This window comes from Choloepus didactylus, chromosome 3 (genome assembly GCF_015220235.1).
Source record: "Choloepus didactylus isolate mChoDid1 chromosome 3, mChoDid1.pri, whole genome shotgun sequence".
Taxonomy (NCBI): Eukaryota; Metazoa; Chordata; class Mammalia; order Pilosa; family Megalonychidae; genus Choloepus; species Choloepus didactylus.
In genome coordinates, this window is record NC_051309.1 from 132,719,796 (window position 1) to 132,739,935 (window position 20,140).

Here is a 20,140-nt window from a genome sequence, read left to right on the forward strand (position 1 = left end):
GATTAACTCTCTTCCTCTCCAATGTGTACAAAAACAAATTGAAGAAACACTTTGGAGAGGCAGATTTGGGAACACTTCCCCTGTCCTCCCACTGATGTAAATAAACCCTTTTTTCCTTCTCAGCCTGGTTCGGTGTGACTTCTATTGGCTGCATCAAGCAAGAAACCCAGATTTGGGAAATGCCCCTTCTCCATAGGGAGAAGGAAAGAGTAGTCTTATTAATTATCACCATTTCTTCTTCCTTTTGCCTCACTCCTGCTCTCTCTACCTGCTGACCCCTGTTTAGCAACTTTTACTGGAACTCCATCTGGAAGACTAGCTCCTATATCCATGCAGTCTGTGACTGTGCATATTTATCTCCTCACTATCTTCTCAGCTCTGCAAGGAATTTATGCCCTTCTCTATTTCCATTTTTGTCATTTTTAACTTAGTTTTTATTGTGAAATATATCATGCATAGAGAGAAAGGTATAAAATATTTATTCACAATTTAAAGAATAATGATAAAATGAATAATCATTGTAACCAAGAAGTTAGGATTTAAGGACTGATGATGATTCCTGAATCATTATATAGATATTCCTTTTTACTTTCCGGTATTGTTCTAGTTTGCTAATGCTGCCAGAATGCAAAACACCAGAAATGGATTGGCTTTTATAAAAGGAGGTTTATCTTGGTTACACAGATACAGTCTTAAGGCCATGAAGTATCCATCAACAAAGGGTACCTTCACTGGAGAAAGGCCATTGGCATCCGGAAAACCTCTGTTAGCTGGGAAGGCATGTGGCTGGCATCTGCTTGCTCCCAGGTGGTGTTTCAAAATGGCATTCTCCAAAATGTCTGCATCAGCTTCTAATGGTCATCTTCAAAATATCTGTCTCAGCTCCAGCTCCTCTCTCAGCTTCTGTGCATTCTTCAAATTGTCCCTCTTGGCTGTAGTAAGTTCGCTTCTTCTGTCTAAGCTTATATAGTGCTCCAGTAAACTAATCAAGGCCCACGCTGAATGGGTGGGGCCATGCCTCCATGGAAATTATCCAATCAGAGTTATCACCTACATTTGGGTGGGTCACATCTCCATGGACACTGAGCCAGTGGGTTCCAACCCAATCCACACTAATACGTCTGCCCCCACAAGAATGCATTAAAGAATACGGCTTTTTCTGGGGGACATAAATATACAAACTGGCACAGGTATATTAGAATAGACAGAGGGAAATATCTGAAACCTGAACTGTAATTCAGCTGCCATGATCTCTGATAATGATTGTATAGCCTTTATCTTGGCCCTTGTGATTATAAAAACCTTGTGATTAACCACTTGTACCCATTTATCCAGTTTTTTTACTTTAAAGTCTTATGATCACTGAAGAAAGCCCCTAATGTTTATTAATGAAGGGTCTTGGGTCAGCCCAGAACTAACCCACTCCAAGTCCAAAGTTATCTTGACAACCGAAGCTGGATCTGACCAAAATGGGCCTGCCTGACATACGCAGTAGCTTAAACTTTAACCTAAAGTCACCTATACCTTATTGTAATACTAAAAATCATGCCCATTATCATATTAAGGTCACCATTTTCTTACATATGTTGTTACTAAGCATGTAATCAATCTGTGCATGCTCAATAATTAGATCACTTCTAATTACATCACCTGGAGCCATTGTACTCATTATCCTAAAACCTGCCCATCTTTTGATGCTATAAAACTGTTAGAATTACTGCAGTTTGGGAGGACAGATTTTGGACCAATAGGCCATCTGTTCTCCTGCTTCATGTCTAGCAATAAAACTCTTTCTCTCTTTGAAACCCCAGGGTCTCAGGAATTGGTTCTTTGAGTGCATTGGGCAAAAGAATCCACTACCTTCATCTGGTAACACCATGAATCTGTCATCCAAGTAAAGATGACAGGTCCTAATACCTTAGAAATTCCCTATGTGCCTCTCCTCAAATGTAAACTCTCCCCTCAGCCTGGGAAATAATATGACATGATTTTGTCTTATTTGTTTCTTTGCCTTTCCTATGGTTTTAATCACCATGTAAAATTCTCTAAGCAATACATTGTTTATTTTCTAAAAAACGAATGGAAAGCAGAAGCCCAGCTAAGAAAAAGACAACATTGCCACCATCAGATAAAGACTCCCAAGAGAAAGATAAGCAGAATAATCTCTGTGTTATAGTCAAATTTCGGCTTCACTGAGCGTTTATAAAGACTTTCTGAGGAGTTCAATGCACAAGACATGATTGAGTCCTGAGAATTACTGGGCTCCTGCAGTTGGGTTGTCGGGTAGGACCATAGTGTGAACTTGATATTAGATATCTGGCATACACATGCCAGATATTTTCTGCTTCTAAGGTCCTCACACCTACTGCCAGCTCCCAGGAGAAGTTCAGGGCAGAATGCTTGTACAAGATGAAATCAGTGTACTCTCCTCAGCTGACCCAGGCAGTGACATATGAAGGGAAAGAAGAGAAGTATCATCAGCAATGGTCAGGACATGCCTCATATAGATTACAAGTGGGACCAGTATAAACTGACCTTTCACCCTTGATTTAAAAGATAATACAATGGCAGGAGAGATATTAATGATGACAGCCCTCAATAAATTCATCTCCAGGTCTGACCTCTCTCACAAACTCCTGACTCATAACCTTCAGGACATTTCCACTTAGATTTCTAATGGATATGGAAACTCAAATGCCCAAAACGAACTCCTAATCTAACCTCCATTCCCGCAAATGTGTCTCAAATGCAGCCTTCCCCCATTTCAGTTGATAAAAACTCCATCCTTCCAGGTGCTCATGCCAAAACTTTGGGCTCATCCCTGACTCCTTTCTCCTACAGCTAACATCTAATTTGTCAGGAAATCTTGCTCATTCTACCTTCCAAATGTATCCAAAATCTAATCACCTCTAACAACTCCCCTTTCTCCATCTTGGTTAAAGACACATTGTCTTTTACCTGAATTACTGCTAACAGCCTCCTCTTAATTGATCTCCTTAATTTTACTCTTATGCCCTTATAGCCTAATTTCCACATAGCAATTCTTTTAAAATTTTCCAGATCATAGCACTCCTCTTCCCAGAAGCTTCCAAAGACAAAAATTCAAAGGCTTTATGATGGCCCACAAAGTCCCCTCCCTTTGCTTCTCTGACACACTCAAAATATTTACAGCTATCTTCATGCTAGCAACAGTGGCTTTTTTTTTTTTTTTTTTTCTTTTTTTGCAGTTCTTTGAGCATACCAAGATGCCAGGCACACTCCCACCTTCAGGCTTTGCTCTAACTATTCCTTCAGCCATGATCCCTCTTACCCCAAATTTCCTCTTGGTCAAATCTTCTCCTTTAAGTCATTGCTTAAATCTCACCTTCTCAAAGAGACCTACTCAGACCACCCTATTTAATATTACATCCTGTCCTACTCCTGATAAATTCAATCCTCTTAACCACTGTATTAGTCAGTGTTCTCTAGGGAAACAGAACTAGAGATATCTGTGTAAATATTGTGAGATTTTATGAAAAAGTTTCTCATGCAACTGTGGGGACACATGAGTCCAAATTCTCAAGGGTAGGCTAGAAGCTGGCAACTCCAATGAAGGTTTTCATTGAATTCTCCAGGAGATGCTGGCTGGCTGAGGTAGAAATGAAAATTCTCTCTTCTGACTGCTGAAGTCATCACTTCTTTTAAAGCCTTCAACTGATTGGAATAAATGTCTCTCCCTGCTGAAGACACTCTCCTTTGTTGATTGTAGATATAATCAGCCATAAATGCAATCAACTTACTGATGATTTAAATGACCTTGCAGTAACAGTTAGGCAGTGCTTGCTTGACCTAATAGCTGGGCACCATTACCTGGCCAAGTTGACCCATGAGCCTAACCATCACACCCATTGTGATGGTTAATTTCATGTGACAACTTGGCTAGGTGATGATGCCCAGTTATTTGGTCAAGGACTGGCCTGCTTATTACTGTGAGGCCATTTTATAGGTGAGGCTTGATTGTATAATCTGTTAATCACATCTACAATTGGTTGATTGCATCTGCAATCTACAAAGGAGATTGCCTCGGCAATGTGGATAGTCTCCTTATCTAATCAGTTGTCCTCTTAAAAGCTGGAACTGACAGTTTCAGAGGTCAAATTTCTGCCTCAACTTAAACATTGGCTCTTGCTGGAATTTCTAGCCAACCAGCTTTCTCTCAGAAATTTTGACTAAGGGTTTCAACATCACTTTTATTGGGGTTTCCAGCTGTGGCCTGCCCTTCAGAGTTCAGATTTGCCAGCCCCCATGATTGCATGAGCCAATTCCTCATAGCTCTTTGTGAGTGTGTGTGGGTGTGTGTATACACATCATTTATTCTGTTTCTTTAGAGAATCCTGATTAATTACCCGCCCTTTTTTATTTCCCAGAATACCAAACACCTTCTAATATATTATATAACTTATTTATTATTTATGTTTGTTTTCTACTCTCCCCCCATGCACCCCAGTTCCATGGAACATAGGCTCCATGAAGACAGTTTCTTTGTCTACCTTGCTCATTGACAGTATTCTCAAATACCTAAAAAAAAAGTCTGGCACATAACAGGGGCTATGTTGCTTGGTAAAAGAATGAACAAGTCCATCTCTTGAAGAACACTACTCCAATGTGGACTGATTGTTCTACATTTTGATACACAGATGAACTCATGAGATCCCCTACAGGATTCTCCTGGAGTTTCCTTTAGCCTTTTTCCCAAGCTGGGACACTTATTTCCAGTATTACCTTTATTGGTTTACTCTTGTCTAGATAGAGCACATACTCCTGTAACTTCTTAAGAAAGGACCTGAAAGGCACATTTTTTGAGAATTTGCATATGAAACTGTCTTTATTTTATCCTCAAACAGATATGCTAGCTGTGTTGGATATAGAATCTTGTGTTGAAAATAACTTTTTTTCAGACTTTTACCTACTTGCTTCCACTGTTTCCACCGAGTTGTCCAAATCATTTAGATCCTTAATTTTGTATGTGATTTCTCTAGAAATTTGTAGAATCTTCTGTTTGTCCCCAGTGTTCTGATATTTCACAACCATGAGCCTTGGTGTGGATATATTCTTATCCATTTTTCTGGGCTTTCAGTGGACTCTTTTACTCTGGCAATTCCTGTCTTTCAGTTCTCCAATATTCTCCTGAATTACTTTGCTAATGATTTCACCAATTGTTTTTTCTGTTCTCTCTTTCTAGGACTTCTATTATAGATATGTTAGACTTTCTAGATTGGTGTCTGTGTTTCTATTTTCTTATCTTGTATGCTCAATTTCCCATCTGTTGGTCTTTTCCCTCTTATTTCTTGGAGATACCCCCAACATTGTCTTCCAAACTGTGCCAGTTTGAATATATTGTGTCCTCCAAATGCCATTATCTTTGATGTAATCTTGTGTGGGCAGACGCTATCAGTGTTAATTTGATTGTAATTCTTTGAGTGTTTATTTGGAATGTGCCCCACTCAGCTGTGAGTGACGACTCTGATTGGATAATTTCCATGGAGGTGCTGGCCCGCCCATTCGGGGTGGGTCTAAGTTGAGTCACTGGAGCCATATAAATGAGCTGACGGACAGAGGGAACTCAGTGCAGCTGTGAGTGATGTTTTGAAGAGGAGCTACAGCCAAGAGGGACACTTTGAAGAAAGCACAGGAGCTGCAGATGAGAGACAGTTTGAAGACGGCCGTTGAAAGCAGACTCTTGCTCCAGAGAAGCTGAGAGAGAACAAATATCCCAAGTGCAACTAAGAGTGACATTTTTGAGGAACTGCAGCCTAGAGAGGAGCGTCCTGGGAGAAAGCCATTTGAAACCAGCACTTGGAGCAGATGCTAGCCATTTGCATTCCCAGCTAACAGAAGTTATCCGGACACCATTGGCCATCCACCAGTGAAGGTACTCGATTGCTGATGTGTTACCTTGGACACTTTATGGCCTTAAGACTGTAACTGTGTAACCAAATAAACCCCCTTTTATAAAAGCCAATCCATCTCTGGTGTTTTGCATTTCGGCAGCATTAGCAAACTAGAACACAAACCTTTCATTGAGTTTTCATTTCTTCTATAATGTTTTTCATTTCCAAGAACTCTTTTAGTCTCTGAATTTTTCATTTTTATTCCATCCAGTTCTTTTTTTCAATATTATATTTCTTCTCTTATTTTACTATATTAATGCCATGGTTTTTTTCTTCTAGCTGCATTGTATCAGTTTCCTCCAAGTTGCTTCTGTTTGTTTTGGTCTCTATCTTCCATTTTTAAAGTCTTCCACAATATCTGATATTCCTTGGCAATGCGCTTATGATGAAGAGTACAAGAATAATAGGTCAGTTGGAATTTTTAAGCACTTGGGTGGGGTTTGTAGACTTTGAGTGTTACTGTTACCATTTTTGGCCTTTTGGAGGAAAAAAATTCCAATATAATATCATTATATCTTTTTTCTTGATCTGGTCAAATTTCCTAGAGTCTTCCATCCCCTTCCCAGAGGGTAAGAATCTGGCTGCCAACTTCCTGGGAGTGCAGTAGGATCTCTGTATTCAATATTGATTATGCATCAAGTCAGTTAATCCCTCCTTTTTTGTGTGTATGATACTCATCCCCTCTGTTTAGAGACCCTCTCTTTCACCCTCTCCACAGAACAAATCCACACATCTGACAGCGTGTGAGAAGTGCAGTTGCCCAGCAGGGTGGAGTGGGTGCAGGGATCTAAGAATCTAAATGCTTCTTAAACAGCTCTTTATTTGAGACACCAAACCCATCCCATTTCAAAGGATTTGGTACTACTATCCTGGACTTTTTGAGGATTCTGCAGTATGCCTTGGTCTGAAGTTCAATTATCCCCATAGCCAATAGGATTTTGCACTTCTTGGATATGCCAAATCAGTTCCTATTTGTATATGTGCTTCTCATCATCCCAAAATATATTGTAATTTTTTCCTTTCCTATTAACCCCTTCTTGTAGGTTTATGTCCCTTAAAAAATTACTTTGGGTAGTTTTGTTGGTGTTTTAAGAGGAGTGAAATTAAATACATGTGTTCAATATGTAATCTTATCTGAAGCCTTCTTTTTTTGTGTGTGTGTGTGTCCTTTGAACAGATTTGGGGAAGGGGTGAGAGGTGGGCTCAACCATGAACTTAGTCTGCCAGCTTGAACCACTATCAAAACTTAAAACTTAAAATTGCAACTGAAATTTCTGTTAAATATTTTGAATTAAAAGGCACATTTTTTAAAAACTGAGTTATAACTTCTAAGAGAGTGCCTTAAAAAGATATCAAAAATAGCTAATTATGTAACATTAGCAATAATTTAGTCACACAATCCTTAAAATGTTTCAATAAAGCATTTCCAAACTGTTTTTCTAGCTGGTATTCATAGCACTCAGTGCCAGAGTAAATTCTTTAGGCTAAAAAACAAGGTTGAAGCTGATAATATCATCTTATTGTAATATCACTTAGAATACATTTCAGGGTTAAGGGTGACTCTTTGAATATTGATGAATATACTTATTAAAGTATATTATTAAAAGTAATCTGGTAAAATTGTGTAAGTACCGAATTCATCAGAGTCAATTGAAACAACAATATAACTTACAATTTATTTTTTTACTTTTGTATAAATAATCTTTTCTTCCTTTAGAGTTATATTCAAACTTGAAAACAAGTTGTTGAATTAGAAAAGAGAGAATGTGTCTTTTCTTCTGAACTTGCTAATAAATATGAAGAGAAAGCAAAGATTATATTAGCTCCATGTCATATATTTTAAATTTTGCATGTTGACCTGAATAGGATGATAGCCATATTTTATGAGTGTTCTGCATAACCCACTGCTGCAGCAATAAAATTTATTTGAAGATCTAAATAAACAATGTTTTTAAATGTATGCACCTTCTAAGTATGAAATACAATAGAATATCAAAGAATATTCAATTTAGCTATAATAAAAACCAAGAACACATTTTTTGTTAGGAATTATTAAATTGGATCTTTTTGACTAGTGGCATAAAGCACTCAATTTAAATGGAGTCTACCCTCAATAATCAATATTTGACTTCTTTGTGTAAATGAATAGATTTATTCATGTTAGTAATTTTGATTTTAAAAGTATGAAAAGAAAAGGTTAAAATGTTTCCCTGACAACAGACCCAGGCTTCCATCTCTGCTTGAAGGATCTCTTGCTTCTTTAACTACTGTTAAAATTACAGTACACTTGAGTATTGTCCCTGTTATAATTCAAACCAGTTTTCAGGATTATGTTTGTTCTCTTACCTGATAGCTAGAATTCACAGAAAGGTATAGTAATAGGCAATTTATTCCCCAGCTCTGCGGCAAAAGTATTTTCATTGACTGAAGCAATGGACCATTTAACTCATCTCTAAGTTGAATAAACAATAGAGTGTAGTGGTTAAGTGCAGAGGCTCTGAAGTAATTCATTCAGCAAAGATTTAGTAAACGGTAAAGATGTGCCTGCTGGTTCTGTAGTCACCACTGGGGATACAACAGTGAGCAAAACAAATACTGACCTCATGGAGTTTCTAGTCTGCAAGGTTTTCAACAGGTGACTTGTGTTCTGTTTTGTTTGGTTGGTTGGTGTGTTTAATTTAGATTGGAATGCCTCGATAATGAGTTCTGCCCTCTGGTTTAGTCACGGTACCCACTACTCCCCTTACACAAGAGGTTTCACATATTCATGTTTTCTGCCTAAACTCTGCAGGCTTTAGACTTTGCTGAACACTGGTCTAGTGAGTCAGGCCGACTGGGTTTAAACCCCAACTCTACTAAGTACTTCCTGTGTGGCCCTGAGCAAGTTAATTCACCAAACTAAGCTTCAGTGGCATCTTCTGTAAAATGGGAATAATAACAGCACCTATTTCACAGAGTTATTGAGGGTAAAATTAAGATAATATATAAAGTGCTTAGCATATTGACTGGCTTATATTGAGCTAGTATTATTATAGGTAATATATTCCTAGTTCAATCATGAACAGAAGCAGTACATCTTCTTTCTAAAATGAAGATGAGCCTTTACAAAAATAAAATAAATTTCAAGTAATGTCTACAATGTGTCATTTTTCATTATAATTTTTCTAATTATATTCTAAAGAGGCTATCTTGCCCAAAACATTTGTCAATGATCTAGAGAAATCCAGGAGGACTATTAGTCTGTATGGCATAAGATGATATTTATGCCTATTAACTGGATTTATTTCATACAGGGTAACCCATTCACCATAACTCATGCTCCCTAAGACAATCTGTCAGGCTCTTAAACATTTTTCCAACTAATCATGACTGAAGCAGATTGAAAGTCCTTAGGTAGCATCTGGTTTACAGTGAGTTTTGTCTAAGCAGCTTGCAAAAATGATTTTATTCCACTCTTACATCATTCTTTTGAAATAGGGAAGGGAGGACTTCAAACCTAATCTCATACAAGACAAATTACAAGCATGGAGAAGCCAAATAGCTTTCAATGTGCTCAAAAATAATAGGCAGAACTTAATCTCAACCACCACCTCATGCATTGAACTGACTATCTCCACTGAGAAAGAAGAAAATGACTTTGATTCTGTAATGCAGAGATGCAACTGTTAATTAACACTAACCATTCATTCCTTCATTCATTGGATAAGTATTTACTGAAATTCTACTATGTGCTTTGGTTATTGTGGTCAAGTTAGATAAGGACTACACTCCTGTGGAGTTTATAATATTTTAGTAAAGAGGGACAGAATAACCAAGCATATCAATGCATAAGCAAGTTAATTACAGATGGTGAAAAGAGCTATGAAGAAACCAAAACAAGGTGATAGAATAGAGTGGCTGGCTGGAGAAAAAGCACTTTAGATGCAGTCAAGAAAGCTCTCTCTATTGAACTGATGTTTGAGTTGGATGAAATGTGAATGTGAAGAGCATAACAAGGTAATGTCTGGGTGCTAAATGTTCAAAGCAAAGTCCCAAAGATAAACCAGCTTTTATTGTATACAGATTACTATAATAAAAAGCCTAAAAAATAGATAGATATAGATAGATAGTAGCTACATGGATGGCTGATAGATAGATAAATGGAAGACAGAATGATTGGGTAAATGTGGCAAAATACGGCAAAATGTTGATGGATCTGGGTATCTAGGTGGGGGATATGTTGAAATGCTCTATGGGTTTTGTGTTATTTTTGCTACTGTCATGTCAAATTATTTCAAAGTAAAATGTTTCTAAAAAAAGATTTTAACATGTTCAAGAATTCAAAAACCAGAACAAAGGCCAGTGTGCCTTTTTTACTGCATTTTAGCTGAATTGTCAGGAGCATTATGATCAAGGAGAGTAATAGGAGAAGAAGTCAGAGAGATAAGCAGTGTCTGAACTGTGGAAGGCCTCCTGGATCTTGATTCAGACTCTAGGTCTTACTCTAATAGAAGTGAAAACCACTGGAAGGCTTTAAACAGAAGGAGATATAGCTGCTGACTTTCATTTCAAAAGATCACTCTGGCTGTTCTATGAGTGAAGGAAGAGGAGACAGGTAGATGGTAAGACAGGCAGCAGGATAAGCTGCTAAAAGCTATTATAGTAGACCAGATAATACCAGCTTGGGTGGGCTGAATGGAGAAACTGGGAAAAGTGGTTGAATTCAGGATATATTTAGATATTAGAGCTCATGAGATATTCAGGTGGATTATATGGTAACTTAATGCCCACAGATATCTACTATCCCAGTATATATGTCCCTTTGCAATGTCAATTTCTACTCCTCCCATCCAGAGATAGAATCTATTTATCCACTCTCTTGAATCTGGGCTGGTCTTACGGTTTGTTTTGACCAATAAAATGGGGAGGAAATGGCTTTGTGCAGATTTCAAAGCTAGACCTTAACAGATGTTGCAGCTTTCGGTTTTGCTGTCTTGGAAATAACATGGTATGACTTGGTATGACATGAGACACCATATAAGAAAGCCTGTCTAGCTGACTACAGGATGACACGGCATGTGGAAAGAACCAAGGCCCTTTTGCCAGGCATGTGAACAAAGCCTTCTTGATTCTTCCAGCCCAGCTAACTTTTCAGCTGACTTAGCCACATTTGTGAGCCTAGATAAAGCCAGCAGAGGACCAAAGTCTCCTTTGTCTAGTTTATGGATGGATGAGTAGAAAAATGGGGGAAGGAAACAAACAAACAAAGGCACCCAGTGTTCTTTTTCACTTTAATTGCTCTTTTTCACTTTAATTATTATTCTTGTTTTTTTTGTGTGTGTGGTAATGCAGGTATCAGAGATTGATTTTGATGATGAATGCACAACTATGTAATTGTACTGTGAACAATCGAATGTACGATTTGTTTTGTATGACTGCATGGTATGTGAATATATCTCAATAAAATGAATATTACCAAAAAAAAAAAAAAAAACAAAAAACCAGCAGGAAAACCTCCTAGCCCACCCAGTGAATGCTGAGAAATAATAAAGTACAGTTTTGTTTTTTTTTTAAGCTAGTATGTTGTGGTACTGTCTGTTATGCAGCAATAGATAGCTGAAATAGATTATATGTGTTGTGTGAGGGTCACAGAGGAATTAAGATAGGCCTTGAGTTTTGGGCTTCAACATTTGGTTAGAAAATAGAACCATTTTCTGAGTTTCACAATACTGAAGGAGAAAGGGTTTAAAGATGGAAACCACTAATTCTTCTTGGCCATGTTGAGTTTGGAATTGGAAATGCCTGTCAGCCATGTGTTTGGAGTTAAGTGGAAAGATCAACACTGGCAATATAATTTTGAAAGTTATCAATTATAAATAGCATTTAAAGCCATGAGACTTCATGAGACCCACAAAGAACAGAGTAGATAGAGTAGAGCTGAGATTGAGCCCTGGGGTGCTCCATCCTTTGAAAGTGATGTGAAACAGAAGAACCAACAAGAACAATAACAAAAGACAAAGAAAAGAATCATCCAGCGAGGTAGGAGAGAATCCAGGAAGGAGTGTGGTGCTTTGGAAGCCAGGAAAAGAGTGCTCCAAGAAGGTGGGCCTGATCCAAAGTTCCCAGGAGGCAACAGAGTGACTACTGGTTCTGGCAAGGTGGCGGCCATTGGGAGCCATTAGCACCTTCCTTGGAGTTGAGGCCACCCTTAGGGCACTCTCCCTAGAAACACTGCCATGCAGGGAAGCAAAGAAATGTGACAAGAGCTGAATCAATTACGTCAAGGAATTCTTCTTGTTTATTTATTTTGCTGCTTTGTTTTGTTTATTAAACCCTCCTAACCCCAAGCATGACAAGGAATCATAAAGCCAGGAAGTACCAAACATTCCAGTTCAACACCCTGAATTTATAGATTAGGAAACTGAGGGAACATAGAAAAGGTAATTACACTGCTCCCCATCACATCAACAAGCTACTGGCTGAGTTGTGACTCAGAAGAGTTTTAACACCAGGTTTTTTGACTCATAGTCTCTTCATTTAGGGGTCATTGATTTGAAAGAGAACCTTCTCTAACAAGTACCAATTTCAATGATTATCTCGATTGTCAATGGGGGTCATTGATTTGAAAGAGAACCTTCTCTAACAAGTACCAATTTCAATGATTATCTCGATTGTCAATGGGGGTCATTGATTTGAAAGAGAACCTTCTCTAACAAGTACCAATTTCAATGATTATCTCGATTGTCAATGGGTTATAAATTTAAGGAGCTCAAGGCTTCCCCTTCACCACCTGACAAAATCCTCCAAATGCCTCTCCAACTCCATCCATGCTCCCTCATATGCCCTTTTCCACTAAAACTAGCACAAACCCATTGGAAGAAACAGTTGGCTCTGATGTGTATTGAAATATTAATGATCATGGATCCCAAAACTTACAGACATGTTTTGACTGCAAAATAGAATGTAAACAAATTGTGGAAAAGCCAAAGATTGTAAACCTGTTGACCTCAAATAGAATGCAAAAAAGCATGGTTTTGTAATAATAAGTGATAACTAGACATTTGTGTGAAGAAATGATTGATTTGGACTGGCTTACTGCCAGTCAGACTGAAACTTCTTATAAAAATCCAGTGAAAATTCTGCCCCAGTGAGTGTCAGGCAGATCATCCCCAGGTCTCTGACACCCAGCTGCCCTGCCTGTGCTTGATAAGGAGAAACCTGCTGCTGTTATCTGGCACCCTGCAGTCAGTAGAATGCCTTCCACCAGAGATGCCTTTAGTTCCTCCACTGACACCACATCAGACCTGCCCCATAAGTAATCTTGCTAAAAGGTATTCACCTACAGTCCAGCAGCTCTCAGACTAATGGATTTGAAAGACTTTGACGTCCTCCACATTTAAATGTATTGTGTGCCCTGACCTGGTTATGATGCATTAGACATGTGGAAACTATAATTAAGCGAGCAAATAAATTGCATTGAGCATGTAAACTGAAGTCGTGTAAAAACCTGCTTTACTTTCTACTTTGATCTGCTTTTGGCTTATTACAGCAACACAATAATCCTGTCTAGGTGGGGATTTTTTAAAAGACGCCAGGAACTCAAAATGGCAATTTATTATGCTCTACTTTCCTTTCCAAGTCTCTGATTATTGATAATCCCTAGTGGGAGAATAAACTAAGGATTTTAAACTTTTGTCTGCAGAGAAAGACAAAGCTTAATTAAGATAAAAGATTCATGACAATAAAATAATGTTTCACTCTCTTTTGTATCTATAGCCTTGACAATTCAGATCAGAGACTGATGACAATAAAACAATGTCTCATTCTCTTTTGTATCTATAGCCTTGATAAACCAACACACCGCATATCACTCCAAAACATACAACCTAAGTATCCAAAAACTGAGATAGCAAATTACCCTTACAGAACCCTGTACTTGTCCCTGGGCTTCTACCTTCCAGTGTCCTTTGCTCTCATTACAGTACATCTTCACAACAGCTAAATCACACAAACAACCACTATCGTTAAGAGCGAAATGACCAGGATTTAAATAAGTCAAAATTTCTTCCAAGCCGTCCATGAGAACCTAGGAGGCAAGACTCTAAAAGGAGCTAATCTCTATTCTTCTCACAAATTATTCGTTAATTTGTCAAGCATTTACTAGGAATCTACTCTATGCTAGATGCTGAGGGATACAAAAATAAAGACGGATTCCCAACACAAGAATTACAGGAGGAAAAACTGAGAGAAAAGGGTAAAATGACACAAGTGCAATTGAACAGGAAACTCAACAAAAAAGAAACAATTCACCATTAATTAAAAAGAAACCATCAGATTAAGCCCTCTCATCTGTGTTGTCCAGCCCCAGGCGACAGTCCTCAGCTGCTAACATCTGGGATCCTAATTGTCCTCACTTACAATCCTGACTGTAAAGCAGAAAGCTTCTCTTATATGCATCCTCAGTCACCCACATATTTGTTTAGTTACTCCCTCCACATAGGCTATCATTTTGTAAATAAACTTTTTTATTTTGGATAAATAAAAATTTTCACTTTTAAAATTTTGTTTCATACTATCTACTGTAGAGCAAAGAAAATCTAAATCTTACATTATTCAAGGCTTCAATTATTTTTCAGAAATCAACCTAGAATAGAAAGATAATGGGCTTTGGAGGCTAATAAATGGGAGTGCATATACCAGATGTTCCTTTCTGATGGACCTTAAGCAAGTAAATTGACTTCTCTGAGTCTCAATGTCCTCTTCCAATTAATGGAACAATGAGAATTCTCTTGTGGGATTTTATGCAATCAAATTAAATAATATATGCAAAGAACCTACACATCATAAATGTTCAATAAATGTTAGTTCCATTCCAATCTCTTATGAGTTAGATATGGATGCTCACAGACTTGGCAGGGAAACACCAACTATAGTAATTATTATATAGCTTAATGTATCCCTTTCTTTAATAATGACTTCCAATACTTTCTTTTTTGTAACCTGAAAAAGTTGCCTGCTTTCAGACATTATCAGTGCATCTCTTGGTAGTTGTGGAAAGGAGAGAAATCTTGAGCCTAAGCAAAGAAAATCTAAATCTTACATTATTCAAGGCTTCAATTATTTTTCAGAAATCAACCTAGAATAGAAAGATAATGGGCTTTGGAAGCTAATAAATGGGAGTGCATATACCAAATGTTCCTTTCTGATGGACCTTAAGCAAGTAAATTGACTTCTCTGAGTCTCAATGTCCTCTTCCAATTAATGGAACAATGAGAATTCTCTTGTGGGATTTTATGCAATCAAATTAAATAATATATGCAAAGAATCCTACACATCATAAATGTTCAATAAATGTTAGTTCCATTCCAATCTCTTATGAGTTAGATATGGATGCTCACAGACTTGGCAGGGAAACACCAACTATAGTAATTATTATATAGCTTAATGTATCCCTTTCTTTAATAATGACTTCCAATACTTTCTTTTTTGTAACCTGAAAAAGTTGCCTGCTTTCAGACATTATCAGTGCATCTCTTGGTAGCTGTGGAAAGGAGAGAAATCTTGAGCCTAGTGTGTTTGCCCTGAAGCCCTGCTTTTCCTGGGTGGAAATTTAGGGAGATTGAGTTGGTAACTCTGAGGTGCCTGACCATCTAACATACGCCTATGATCACTAATGTGTTTGTCCCATATCTTGTCCCTCGGTATGGGCTCCAAGGTAGGGATGAGATCTCCCTGGCAACCAGAACCCTTGGAAATTTAGGTAATAGCCTGTAAATTATAGGCTAAGGCTTTTGATCTTTATATAAATCCCCGAGCAGAGGAGTAGCCAGATCAAAGCCCCAGCAGCAAGACAGCTTTATTTGTAGTATTTCAGATGCCATGTGATGAGGCAGGAAGCCCAGAGAGGAAGCGGTAGCATTAACTCAGGTGAGACCCCATCTGAGTTAAGTTTAAAGGAAAAGCTCTTGGTGTAAACAGAAATAGACCTAGTTCAGATTTAATTGTATCAGGGTTAAATAACAGATTAGATGTACTGTCCAAGGGACATCGGTACTGGCTGAGGGACATCAGTAAGGCCCTTTCTTGATTCAGGATGTCACTCAATCATTTGCTGGCCATACCCTTCAGATGATACAATTGTGGAAGAAAGATGAGCAGCAATTCCTTCTCCTTGGTTATTTTTAATGGTGATGACGATCTAGCCTAACATCTCATGAAAGGTGTTCTGGGGATCAGGAAAAGGGGGAAAATGCAGGAATAGATAGATACATTTGTTTGTCTTCTGTGCATGGAAAGTAGTTTGATTCATCAAGTACATACTGTGGACCAGAGTCCTGTATTAAGAGAAGCACTGGGAACAGTGATGGAGCCCTTGGTGGGAGGCAGAATACCCACCTCTGGAGGAAACATGGTAAGAGAGACCAGGAGAGGTGTGACACTGAAGGCCAAAGTTAAGAAGGCTCATTCAAGGAGTAGTTATGATTTTCAAGCTCTCCAACGCAGAAGAGAGGGTGCTTGATTTGCTTCCTATTGCTTATTGTACCCACATAAGGGAAAGGAGAATGGCCTTTGCCAGGCTCTGGCTCTTGTGAGGCAACACCATATCTTACTTTCTCTGGGTTTTCCTCTTTTTCTCTGTATATTTCTTTTTTTTAACTTGATGCTTGTATATGACATAAAACAAACTGAAACCTTCCATCTTCCGTATAATTACTCCTCTATCTGAACAATTTTTCACTGCAGGAGTATTTTAAGTATTAAAAAAGAAAAAAACAAAAAAAAGTCCCCAAACTCTTGGGAAAAGAAAGCAATGGTAACAAACACCAGCAGAACTGGTTTAGTCTGTCTAATCAATGACAACTTGCTTCCGAGAACACGGCTCTGAAAGCCAACCAATCAGTGACAACCTCAAGCTTTAGAAGTCAGCCAATCAGCAACAACCTTACTTGGGGGACCACGCTTCTAAGGTTGACATCAACACATGCCTGCCTCTGTAAACACCACAATCATGCCTCTTAGACTGGCATCAACCCACTCCTGCCCCCAAACCAACCAACATACCCAAAACAAACTCTTCCCCAAAACTATATATAAAATAAGCAGGTTTTGTTTTTTGTGCGTTTTTTTTTTTTTTTTTTTTTTTGGTGTTTTTTGTTTGCTTGCTTGTTTGTTTTGCTTAGTGAGCCTTTGTCTTACCAGTAAAACTCTCCCTTACTTATGTAAGCAATAAATTCAGCTGTGTTTGTTTCAGGTTTTGAGTGGCAGTGGCTCATTCATTCAGTTTGTAACTGAGCTCTTTCACAGTGAAAGCTCTGTTCTGGCTCCAAGAATCCTGGAAGAGTGTTAGATTCAATTATTGATGATTCAAAGTTCTAGACTTTACTCTGCTGTTAATTTGTTGTATGATACTGGAAAATCTATTTCTCCCACAAGCATCTGTTTTTTCATCTGTAAAATAAAGAGGGTTGGACTAGATGATTTGTAGGTTCCTTTTAGCTTAAATATTACATGATTCAGTCCCTTGGAAAGCCCTATGCTTTGATTAAATTTTTCTACTGCACATTTGTTCATAATTCTTGACATTGGCGTATATCAACAATTAGCATCTCAAAACAACAGCAATAGCTCACATATATTGAGCACTTACTATGTGCCAGACACTGTTCTAATTAAGTACTTTATATATATTAGTATAATTTATTTACCACTTAATTATCACAAAACCCCTTAAAAAGTAGAAATGAAGAAATTGAGACAAAGATAGGTTAAGAAATTTGCCCAAGGGTACACAGGTAATAAGCAGGGTTCAAGCCAGGTAGTCTAGATTCATAGCCAGATTTTGATCAAAACAACCCAAGGTATAGAAGTTGTATTCTACAACAATACAGTCTTTCTTGCTAGAATTTCTTCTTGTTGAATCCATTCTTCTGTTGTTCTCAGCTCTCTTGCCAAAGAATCAATATAGCTGATATCCACTTTTATCATAAATTCATGAGGTTTGTAATTTTATATAATATAGTTCCCATCTTAAGTATCTGATAGGTTTAATAAATGCAGTCATAAATAAGATTCATTCTGTTATATTGATGTGTATGTATGCTGGCCTCCAAATCTAGTTGCAAAAAGAATGAACAGAGGAAAATATTAGTATTTCTACATTCCTTTTTCCAATCCCTCAAACAATAGTTTAATAGTATGAACTATAAACTATATTAAACTATAGTTTAATATGTGGTCCAATTCATTTTGAAAATAGCTTCACATTACTTTCCAGTCTTTCTGTGCTGAAAGAATATGAAGTGTAGTTAGTTTGCTTTTAATAAGTGGCACGATAATACAGAAGGAAAAAAAATCAGCTCTGTCCAATAAAATTTCAAATCATGTTTGGAGCACAGTGCTCTCCTCCTAGTCCACACTGTTTTTTAATAAAAAGGGATCTTTGAAAATAGCAATAGAAGTTTAACAGATCAGAAATTCTGGCCCCACCTCCTACCTCCAGCCTTATATATAAATTTAGCCTGCCAGCTCAAGTGCTTCAGAGAAATCTTTCAGAGGACATACTAACAAATTCTCTCAAATGAATTATCTAATGGGGCAGTTCCACTCAAAGAAAAAAAAATACTATTTTTTCATTTACACAGAGGGGAATTAAACACTCTGGTACAGTAACTGAAATCTTATTTACCTCTTCTTAACTACTTTCAATTTCCTGCTTGATTAACTGCACGTATTCTTTTAAACTCCAAAGAAGGCTGTGTTCCAAACATTTTTCTTCCTGTGGCAATACAAATGCCAACTAAATTTAAAATAACCCTAAGCAAACAATGAGCACACAGGTAATTAGGTAACATGCATTCGAAATAGAAATTATTTTCTAGGGGACTTTATGAAACTTAAATTTTCCATGATATGCCTATGCAGAATTATGTCAGATGATTTCATTGTCTTAATTAAATACTTTAAAACAGTGAAGCTTGCACATAATGAAAGACCAGGTTTTTACATTTGAAAGCCCCTCTTGCATTTCGGAGTGGAACTCAATCCAAATGAAGCAGCATATTTCATTAAATCTAAGTTGCCAGTGATTGTAAGATGCATTCCAACTTCAGGTATGTTAAAATATGAAAAAAAGTGCATATTAAAATCAATGAAGTATGGTGTGTCAAATTCACAAAACAATGTGGATCTTTCAAAGGGTTGGGACAAGCGTTAAACTTACAAAATCTTTTTTTGTCACTTGCATCACTATAGGAATAACATCCTGAACTATTGGGAACTTATTCCATAGGTTTCCATACTTAGAAGAGCTGTCCTTCTGGGAAACAGTAGTTATTATTTATGCTATTTCATGAAAATCATGAGTAATATAGATCACATTTCTCTCCTTGGATTTACTTAAAAAAAAAAAAAAAGCAAGAACACTTCATGTGCCCTAATTTGAATATCTCTGTCAGCAAATAGGCATGTCTTGTGAACTGAGCCCATCTGTGACTTCCTCTTCTTTTTGGCCTAAACCTCTATTTCCTTCTTTATATTGTCTTCTTGTAGCCTTTAATGTCTTTGATAAGCTATCATATCTTGCTTTGTTACATGAGATATAAACAAACCAAGACATACATACTAAGAGCACATTTTACTCATAACGAGTTGTAAATTTTATGAAGAAGCCTCTAGCTCAGAACATCAGAAATAACGAGGATAAAAGTATAAGCTGTTATGAAAATAAAAACAGATGATCCTTTTCATTTTCTATCCTATGACTTTATACCTGCATTTCCCCTGCCCACTCACTTTGAAATGGCAGCAAAAGGATACTAGAAAATCTAATCTAATCTAAATTAATAGATGTCATGGGGAAATGAACTGGATATCTTTCAGTAATTAGAGAATAAAAAGCATTTTAAATTGCTTAAAAGCCTTCCTACGGGAAAAAAAAAATCCTTAAAACACTAGGATTCTCTGCATGTAAACAATTTTATCAGCATACAACTCATGGAATCATAGAAATTATTTCTGTACGAAGATTCATAAACCAGTCTATATAATAATATTTGTATTTCATGTTGACCTGAAAAACTATGGAATCAAATAGTGCAACATGTAACTAACAATTATTGGATATCTATAATGTGCTAGGTGTTTTATAGACATTATTTAATTTAATCCTCACACCAAACTTATAAAATACTTATTATTATCCTTTTTTCACACCCAAGGAGAGATTAAGCAAA